Raw genomic sequence first — 10,616 nt, 5'->3', positions numbered from 1 at the left:
TTTAAGCATAATGAATACATCAGTGTACCTGTACATGTTTAAGCATAATGAATACATCAGTATACGTGTACATGTTTAAGCATAAAAAATACATCAGGATACCTGTACATGTTTAAACGTAATGAAAAAATCAGTGTACCTGCATATGTTTTGGTCAAATGTGAGCACCGTAATAATCATTTTGATTACTAATGAGCGTTTATTGGAGCTGAAAAATAGAATTCGAGTCCTTCAAAAGCGTCACGAGTAAAGAAGAGACCACGGTTTCAGTGGAACCTTTTTAATGTTACGTTCTTTATTCCGACGGTAGTGCTGGATGATAAGTGAGAAGATGAGATTATTCTAAGTATATAAAGTCTAGCATATTTCCATTTTTCAATCATTTACCGTTTATCATATAAACAGACGAAGAAGTGTGCGCGTGACTGAAAGACATCTTCCCCTGTCGTCGAGAGTAATCAACCTCGTTAACCTGGAGCAGATAAATTTTACATTGTTATGTGTTGAAAGTCTTTAGTTAGTTTACTTAAACGTCAGTTTGTTTGTTTGTAATTAAGCACAACGCTACACAATGGGCTATCTGTGCTCTGCCCACCACGAGTATCGAAACCCGGATTCTAGCGTTGTAAGTCCGCAGACATACCGCAGTGCCACTGGAGGGCCTTAAACGTCAGGTAACTTTTCACTGCCGTTAAGTTTTTAGTTAGTTTACTAAAATGTCAGGTAACTTTTCACTGCCGTTGTGTTTTTAGTTAGTGTACTTAAACGTCAGGTAACTTTTCACTGCCATTGTGTTTTAGTTAGTTTATTTAAACGTAAGGTAACATTTCACTGCCGTTATGTTTTTAGATAGTTTACTAAAACGTCAGGTAACTTTTCACTGCCGTTGTGTTTTAAGTTAGTTTATTTAAACGTCAGGTAACTATTCACTGCCGTTGTGTTTTGAGTTAGTTTATTTAAACGTCAGGTAACTTTTCACTGCCGTTGTGTTTTAAGTTAGTTTATTTAAACGTCAGGTAACTTTTCACTGCCGTAATGCTTGTTGAAAGAACGAAGTCTCCATGTTCAATAAAACTTGATCTCATACAGTACTCTAAGAAGTATTTCTGAAATTTTCAAATTAACATTTTGCTCTTAATCGACCTATTTAATATTTCAATGTCAGATTAACTGATGTTTTTCTCATAATATTAGGTTTTTTCTTTTACAACCCGAGTAAATATTAAACTTTTCATTTTGGTTCATCAACCAGCTTGTCTAGTGTGTTTGAAGTTATGCACAAAGCTACACAATGGGCTATCTGTGCTCTGCCCACCACGGGTATCGAAACCCGGTTTCTAGCGTTGTAAGTCCGCAGATATACCGCCGTACCACTGGGAGTGGGGAGGGGGCAACTTTTCTAGATTCAAAAAAGAAAAACCAAACAGAGAACTTTAGAATCTCAAAATTCGATGTAAAAAACACGCAAAATATTCAAAATGAATCAAAGTTACGTTGCTTATTTCGTTATATATTTCTTTTGGAAAGACATCTATTTCATAAAGTTTTACATTGGAGTGTAATTCTGTAATTCTTTTTTTTATTATTATTGAAAAGAAATGAAGTATTATAAGTTTGTACACTTCCTATGTTGTTTCCAGAATATTCTGTGCCGTTTATAGTTTCGCCATGATAAGACATGAGAGTTTGATATTTTTAGGAAGGGAAAGGGGGTATTTTTTTTTGGGGGGGGGGGGCTGAATGCGGTATTTTAGACATCGCCTGTCACTTGGTGAAATAACTCGGCAGACGTAGGCCAGGATATAAAGCCGCATTTTCCCACTACTTAACACCGGATAATTTTGTACTTATGTGTGTAATTTTACATAAGTTGCGAGAAAAGCTGCGGACAATGAACAATAAAGTGAAACGTAAGATGCTTCTCGGTTGATAATTTGATTTTATAGGCAATGTGTACCTGACACACGCGCTCCATTTGATAAAGTGTGCATATCAAGCAAGCGGGTTAATGATTCATTAGCCTGAAAACGAAGGTTCATCACAAAACAAAATACGAACTGAACAATAAACAACGTCTATACTGAAGTGTCGGAATAGGCACCAGGGGGTCGGTCCCCCCGGAAAATGTCGCCCATTATGTCTTTCAGCATCTGTATTGAAAAGTGTCAGAATAGGCACCAGTGGGGGTCTGTCCCCCCGAAAAAATGTCGTTCATTATATGTCTTTCAGCATCTATATTGAAAAGTGTCGGAATAGGCACCAACGGGAGTCGGGTCCCCAGGAAATGTCATTCATTATACGTCTCATTGCCCCCATCCCTCAGGTTTTAACTAGCTGAGCCAATACTGGGAATAAGAATTCCAACATCAGTGATATTGTTTGGTAAACAATCGGACATCGTTTTTTTTTTTTTTTGAAATTATCCAATCCATATCGTAGTCGAAGTATATCGTTAATCAGTGACGTAACTACCCGGGTGGAGGTGGGGTGTTACACCAATATTAGACAGCTCGAGATAGTTTCGCCAGAGAGAACAACAGTCTGTTAGGCAACCTGCCCGACGAATTTGATATACCCAATATAATACCTAGAATTAAAAACTTCAGTATATAAAATATCCATCGCACTGATAACTATTTTAGCACTATCTTGTTAAGTCAATGATAACACGAGAGAATAATCTATTTATTACATCAAAGGAAACATGGGATTGTTCTCTCTTCTCGGGAAAATTGCCAAATCGTATCAGACAAACAAAATAATACAAATTTAGAGTAAAAGTCATTTTAAACTTCACTGTGTTGGTTATCAATTTCACATTTCCAATAACCCACGCGCAGTAACTGCAAATATGAGAGAAGCCAGATTGGATGGACATCGTCCCCTCCCCAAGTAGCTTACGTCTTTGTTACGTCGCCCCATCTTCGTAATCGATTCAATGGTCTAAAAACAAAAATTTTATCAGAAGAGTAAAGATGATGGAATCCTTGTTATTTCGAAACAACGTTTAGTAAAAAACAAAAAAAATTGTGACCCTACGTTCGCATTTTGTTCTTGCAGGCAAGATATCTTCATAACTATTTGTCTGTCATATTACACATAACTGGTCAATACGTTTACGGTAATTCTTAACGTTGAATTTATGTAACTGGTGGAGAATATTTTCCTACGTGCACCGAGGGTGTTCTGTGTTTTTTTTTATTTTTCACCAAACAAGTTTTCATTCAAACTTATCTTGCAAGTTATTGGGGAACTTCGAAACTTTGGACACATATACCAAAAATAAATCCCACTTGTATACTTAACTATTACACTTCAAACTGTTGGAGTAAGTAGTGTTTTATTTCTTGCCACCTACTATGAATCGTGATATTATGGGATGTGGAGATTTTGGGGAATAGAAATAATGTAAAACATCGATTTTCCACAGTTGCCAATATGATAGATCTTAACACGGTAAACGAAAAAACTACGCAGTGGGCTATCTGCGCTGTGCCCATCACAGGTATCGAAACCCGGTTTGTAACCTTATGAGCCACTCGAGGGCTGATCTTATGGGGCAAGTTATGATAACAGTGCAAAAGACGCAAGGTACGAAAACGTAGTCAGTTACAGCTTGCTCCTGAATATCGATTGTTAACACGCACGTGAGGAAAGACTATGGAACTGTACGCGTAGAAGGTGTATTATTGAGGCTTCGGGCAGCGTCTGTATCATCTCACACGTAAAGATTTGAATAGTGCTTCACGTGGGTACAAGAGATTTTCACGTAAATTTTCCTCAAGGATTATTATTCTATTTGAAATCATGCTCTGTATGAAACGCACGTATCATTTTAAAGTTCAAAGTAACGTTTTTCAAAAGTATCTCACGTTGGTTATATTTCTTTACGTCGACACATTGTCGTTAAACAAGGGAAATGCACGTGACCTTCACGTGTGGAGGTTTCGTTGTTCTCAAAATTCTAGGTTTGTAAGGCTAAATAAGTATATTTGCATAGGATCGTTGGTTGTTTTTTTTTTCCCCCTTCACACGTTGTCATGACAACCGCGTATCAAGGTCGAAAAGCGCGGTTGATCACGTTTTTTGTCTCGTGCATGCAAGCAGCCTTGTCGCCAGGCGAAGATCGATAATTTCCAGGCTTCTGATACGAACTCCAGCTCCACAGCGACTGATACAATACCATTTTGTCGGCTGTGACAGTGTTGCCAGAAATAGAATGGTTACGAGAACACCTTTCTGTTAGACTAACAACTGCTTATATATATTTTAGAATAAAGCATACGCGGAGAAAACAAAATAAAAACCCACTAATGAAAGAAATATAAAGAAAAAAAAACATTAATTACGTGCTGTTTAAATGGCTTTGATACGTGGAAGATAATTACGATGGAATTTCTGAACTAAATAAATTACACAACAATGTCTTCTTTATAATATTATCATTTTATATTTCGCAACCCCTGACGGTTAAAATTGGTACTAAAACACATGGGAAAAAATGTCCGGTTTGTTTCAGCCTTGATTGTTTGTTTGTTTTCGAATTTCGCGCAAAGCTACACGAGGGCTATCTGCGCTAGCCGTCCCTAATTTAGCAGTGTAAGACTAGAGGGAAGGCAGCTAGTCATCACCACCCACCGCCAACTCTTTTACCAACGAATGGTGGGATTGATCGTCACTTTTATAACGCCCCAACGGCTGAAAGGGCGAGCATGTTTGGTGTGACGGGATTCGAACACGTGACCCTCAGATTGGGAATCGAGCGTCCTAACCACCTGGCCATGCCGGGGCCCTAATCACCTGGCCATGCCGGGCCTTCAGCCTTGAAGACAGAAAAATAAATCGTAAAATATAGCTAGACAATTTCATAAGCACGTGCTGACAACCCATAGTACCGGAAATGGTTTGGTGTTCAGATTATTTGTATATATTAAATAACAACTATATGTACTTAATCGTTTGGTATATTTAATTCTTCTTTTATTTGTAACGATATATTTATAGTAATAATTTTAAGCCTAACGATTTAAATACGTTTAGCATGTCAAAGAAATATTCAGTTCACTTCATCATATTGTTACGACAGCGGAGGTCACGTGACTCTAGTAACACGCCACGGCCAAGAAGCGACGGGAACAATGTGTAATTGAACTGCGGACAGAGTATTGTTGAGTTGAGCACGTGAGACGTTCGTTGTGAATTATAGCTTATATCGTTTGTTATAGCGCGACTGTGGAAATTAAGTGTATCGCAAAGTTGTATTCAGAAAGAATAAACCAGTTTTATTTTAGAAAGGACTTGTGTCGCTAAAGTTTCGTCGGAACGAAACTTACGGAAAATTAACTAACGAACGGAGACGTAACAATATACTATCTAAGGCAACGGTGTTCAACACGGTCGCCACAAGTGGTGAAACGGCCATTGACCTGTGGCGACTTGGTGCTTTACTTCTACCACGTATTTTTTAAATATAATTTTTAATTAAATTCATTTAACACGTACCAGTTAAAAAAAAAGTTTCCACTTTTTTATTTTGAGGATAAAATACTAGAGAAACATTATAACAATATTCTATCAACAAATAACTGAAAACATTATTGTGTATTTTTGTACCCCTCAATATCTATAAAAACACAGTTAAATTCTTTTGTCATGTGGCGAAAATGTTAACATATTCTCCAGAATTTTGACGATTACGAACGAACTGTTGGACACCGCCGATCAAAGGGATAAAAAAAACGGAGTATCACGTGGTTAGTTCTATATTTCGTACAGTGCAGTATTGTATATTAATTACTGTAGTACAGTTGCTGGAGTTGTATTTCCAATGGTTACCCTGGTTTCTTGACGAATTTATTCTGACAAATTACATTTTAACTGAATATAAAAAAAATCGTGGTGTATATTAACAAATCTAAACATTTGATTCAGATAACATTAATTTTTGTCTTATTAAATATTTATGCTTATTTTTTACATTGCTGGTCTCACTATACTGATTATTTTTTCCTCCAGATCAGATCATGTTTATCCTTCTCTGACTCTCGTTTCTCCAAATCAGCAAGGTTTTTCTCCTCTGACTTTTCTTTCTCGAAATCAGGTCACGTTTCCCGAGTATTTCTGGTGTCTTCCATAACGTTGTCGAGCTACGTAATTCTCTTGATCTCCTGAGTATATAAAAATTTAATCATATCAGTTATACGCCGAATTCTTACTTCCTTATTTGTAAACAAACAAAGAAAACAAAGTGAGCTAAATTAAAAAAATCAAGATCTAATTATAACTACATACACACTTCTAAGCTTGACTATCATGAACTCCAGAATTAGGCGGTTTTAAATTATTTCAATTCGTTATAGTTTTAGAAATAGGGTGAATGTATTCTAAGGACTATTAATGAGTATTCTTTGGATTGATAATTAGCGGTTGATACAGTTCCCACTCAAATCTCCCCCGAAAGTGCACGCTATAAAATGTTACATCACGTACTTCTGATGTCACCAATTTGAAAAACACAACGACTGTCAACAAGGGTTAGATTATGATAGCTATGTGTATGAACTAAACACAACGATTGTCGACAAGGGTTAGGTTATATATTAGTGTGTATGAATTAAACACAACGATTGTCAACAAGGGTTAGGTTATGATATTAGTGTGTATGAACTAAACAAAACGATTGTCAACAAGGGTTAGGTTACGATATTAGTGTGTATGAACTAAACAAAACGATTGTCAACAAGGGTTAGGTTATGATATCTGTGTGTATGAACTAAACACAACGATTGTCAACAAGGGTTAGGTTACGATATCTGTGTGTATGAACTAAACACAACGATTGTCAACAAGGGTTAGGTTACGATATCTGTGTGTATGAACTAAACACAACGATTGTCAACAAGGGTTAGGTTACGATATTAGTGTGTATGAACTGAACAAAACGACTGTCAACAAGGGTTAGGTTATGATATTAGTGTGTATGAACTAAACAAAACGATTGGCAACAAGGGTTAGGTTATGATATTAGTGTGTATGAATTAAACACAACGATTGTCAACAAGGGTTAGGTTATGATATTAGTGTGTATGAACCAAACAAAACGATTGTCAACAAGGGTTAGGTTCGAATCGATGCTACACGACAAAATATTCCCAGCACTTCAGGCTGTGGATGCGTTATAAAAGTGATAGCCTCTCCCTTAGTACAGGTTGGAGAGTACTGTTGACTGGCTACCTTCCCTCTTGTCAATAGTTCAAGATTAAAGGCAGCTGCAGATAGTCTAGGCAGCTTTGCCACGGATACAACATGCAGATAGAAGTGTGTGTAGCAAAAGGCGTAATTCGAATTATCATGAAGCAATCTGTAGGCCTAACGCTCGTTTTAATTAGCATCTCATTAATTGGCATGGCCATTTGTAAACCTCTCGAAACAATTCGCCCATTTCAGAGCTAGAACTCTCTACAGAATATGCGTTATGTAATTTTAAGTATATTTTATATATGATACGTCATTATTCAAAATATAATTATGATACTTCGTACGTTGATTTATCAGATGGGAATGTTCATTTGTCCGAATGTTAAATTTCACTTACCTATCTGAAGAGCCATAGAATACCCCCCCCCCCTTCTCCACGATGGCTCAGATGTAAGTCCAAGGGCTCATAACGATAATATTTAGATTTCGTTCCCCACAATGGGCATAGCTCAGCTTGCCTACAGCATAGTTTTGGGCTTAACAACAAATAAATAAGCGACACAAAAGACTACAAGTTGACAAAATTATACAATATTCTACCAAGTACTATCGATATTAAGAAAAAAAATAGTACGTGAAACGCTCAACTACTCAGCGTAACTTTTACGCACGTTGTTTCCAGTCTGTAGACTCGTGTACTTACGAACGTTGGCCGTCGAACTACGACCAGCCTATTAGTCACTAGTGGTAAACAACCAAGCTAAGTACGATTATCGTTATATACTAGTTTCGGAATGAGGACAAGAAAACTTACAGTCAACCAACTGAACATTTTTTTGCTTGATAATCATAAAGTCTAACTTAATCCGCATGTTTCATACGTACAATCCCCATTTCATTTAGTGAGTTTATCACAACAAATCTGTGTAACTTGGTTTCTAAACCATAGCTTTACTTTATGTATACTTAAACGTGGCCTAGGTTTAGGTTATATATATATACATTTTTTTACAGATTCAAATGTATTTTTTGCCCATTTGACGGTCCCTAAAATTTTGATTTGTTTGTTAGTCACTCAGCCAATAAAATGTTTTTCTGTATGTGTAACAAATAATAAAAAAAGAAGTGAAGAATGAAGTTCAACTTATTTGGGAGCGGTTGCCTCCAGGGCTCGCGTCAGGCGTGCAGCTGCTACACAGCAGGGGTTACCTTCTATATGTCTGTTCTGCACAAACGAGAAAATCTCGGATAGGAATAAATCTTGTAAGACTAAATTTTTCTACACAGACTATCGTTATGGTTTAACTATAACTTGACGTATTTTTCGATAGTTTAAATATAATAAAAGGCTTCGTCACAAAGCATTTTTAAAGCTTTATAGAACAAAACAAAAGAACATTAATGTAGAAGAAAAACAGTAGAGGAAATATCACAAAATCCAATCAATATATCGAACAATGACGTTTACCAGGATAAGGCTCTCTTCATAAATAATCATTTACTTTTTTTGAAAGCTGCAAAGAAGATCCGGGTTAAAATCTTAAATATGATTTCATAAAAAAACTTGTATTATTAATGATACTAGTTAATTAAAAAAAATAAAGTTATAAATTTATTTGAAAATGTTAATGAACATTTATTTCCTAAATGATTTCGGTGTTTAATAAAATCATGAACTTAATTTACTCTTGATCAACTGGTGAAACAAACTTAGGGAAAATTAATTTTATTGTTTCAAAAAAAAATCTTAACAAGAATTCTGAAGAAAACCAGAATTCACGATTATGCTATTCTGTTAATTACATTGTTACTTGAAAGCCCTCAACAACAAAAGTTCTGATTAACACAAAAACGGTATATAACTACAAGAACTAAATACCTGAGTGGGGAAACATATGCTAATATAATAAGTTGACAAACAACGATTTCTAAGTATAATAGTGTTTTATTTTGGGGAGGACACATTAGACGTTTCGACAAAACATATTATGTTTGTAAATTTTCGTTTGCCAACTTATTACCGTAAAAATGAAAACTTCTAATTCTATCTACAGTGAAGCTTCACAAATGAACTTTGAATAACTTAAACACAACTATGTAAAGACAACATTAAAATAGCAGGGGCTCACTGACAAAAAGGGGCACTTTTCAAGCATTGTAAGGCAAATCTTTTCTTTGGGGGGTGAACTGTTAGAGGGGACTATGAGTTGCCTCTGGTATAGATAAGGTACAAAAACTATAAGAAGAAAACAGATTATTATTTATTCCTATTCAATTGTCCTTATAAACACTTTTAAAATCGAAAACAGTGAATTATTGCGTATATTCACATTTAGTAGCATAACATAGTTGTTCTTTTTTAATGTGATGACCTACAAGTCCCTGTGTTCCATTGATTTTAAAGATGAAATATTTTTCCTACCCAATAACTTGCAGCATGGAAAGTAAAACCAGGCGTATCTTTTAGTGGTTGTTGAAAAGATTTTTATGAATGAGCAAAAGGGCAGGAGCTTGAGCCCCCCTCCCACGTGTGCGTCACTGCTTAATAAAATGTGTTAGTTTCTAAATTATAATTAATGACTCTTCTTATTTCTAACTAATCAAAGCATCTGTAAGATTGTTTATGTGTGTTATTATTCAACATTAAATTATTACACAAAGCATCTTACCAACGAGATTTCAACTAACAGCTGCTATAACCAGTTTACTCAAACAAAGCCCATGTGAACGCTCAAGGCCATAAGCCTTAGAGAAAGTGAATCACCTTGAAACAGGCGTCGTTTTTAGGCAGGCCTTGACCAAGAACGCCGTCTAGCGCTCAAGCAGTTTTTAATAATGTGTACTAACATGTTTCTGAGACTCGGGTCGTGACCGTCTTTGTTTAGAATTCAAACTACGTACAATCAGAAGTGACCTACGGGCTGAGCTGTTAGCGACACCACCAACACAGTTTGTTTTCTCAAGGCTAGAACGTAGTACATAATGATGCTCTGAACGTAAAGTTTAAGACCGAGGATACCGCAAACAATGTAAGATATACGCAACCGGATGTGTGTACATGTGTTTCGATAAATGAAAGGAAATACATCAAAACAAAGTACACTGAAAACATTTTTTCTTGTATTGCTCCATCTACTTCTGAACAATTTTGCGAGTGCGCAGGAAAAACATGTTAATAACCTTATCAGCTTGAAAAGTATATGACGTCATCCCTACTGATTCTGTAAGTTATTTTAAACTAGCGTATAGCCCGTCAAAAATGACGGGACAAGTACTACCACCCCACCCCATAGTATACCCTAACTTTACATTTCATATACAAACGAAATAAATAAATTTTGCGAAATAAAGCTTGACCTACAAAAGGCAGTCAAACGTTGGTAAATTCCTTTGTGAGCCAATCAAAATTAAGATCATTT

General features: G+C 36.0%; 1 protein-coding gene and 1 long non-coding RNA gene across 3 annotated transcripts in view; both read right to left on the bottom strand.

Annotated features, from left to right (window-relative positions):
* The window catches only part of LOC106472064 (ATP-binding cassette sub-family E member 1-like), a gene marked incomplete at its 5' end in the record, with an annotated part of 47,345 nt that overhangs the window by 33,587 nt on the left and 3,142 nt on the right, over positions 1-10,616 (bottom strand). The gene's annotated exons all lie outside the window — the stretch shown is intronic.
* Positions 5,812-9,943, bottom strand: LOC111089034. Of its 2 annotated transcripts, none has more exons than XR_002613399.1 (2): positions 9,867-9,943; positions 5,812-6,167 (listed from the first exon to the last, which is right to left on the bottom strand). It is a non-coding gene; the product is annotated as an uncharacterized LOC111089034 (long non-coding RNA). The 2 variants fall into 2 exon arrangements; XR_002613400.1 differs by lacking the exon at positions 9,867-9,943 and adding an exon at positions 7,595-8,020.

Source organism: Limulus polyphemus, unplaced genomic scaffold, assembly GCF_000517525.1.
Source record: "Limulus polyphemus unplaced genomic scaffold, Limulus_polyphemus-2.1.2 Scaffold5059, whole genome shotgun sequence".
Classification (NCBI taxonomy): domain Eukaryota; kingdom Metazoa; phylum Arthropoda; class Merostomata; order Xiphosura; family Limulidae; genus Limulus; species Limulus polyphemus.
The sequence above is the reverse complement of the archived record's forward strand: the minus strand, read 5'-3'. Positions and strand labels throughout refer to the sequence as shown.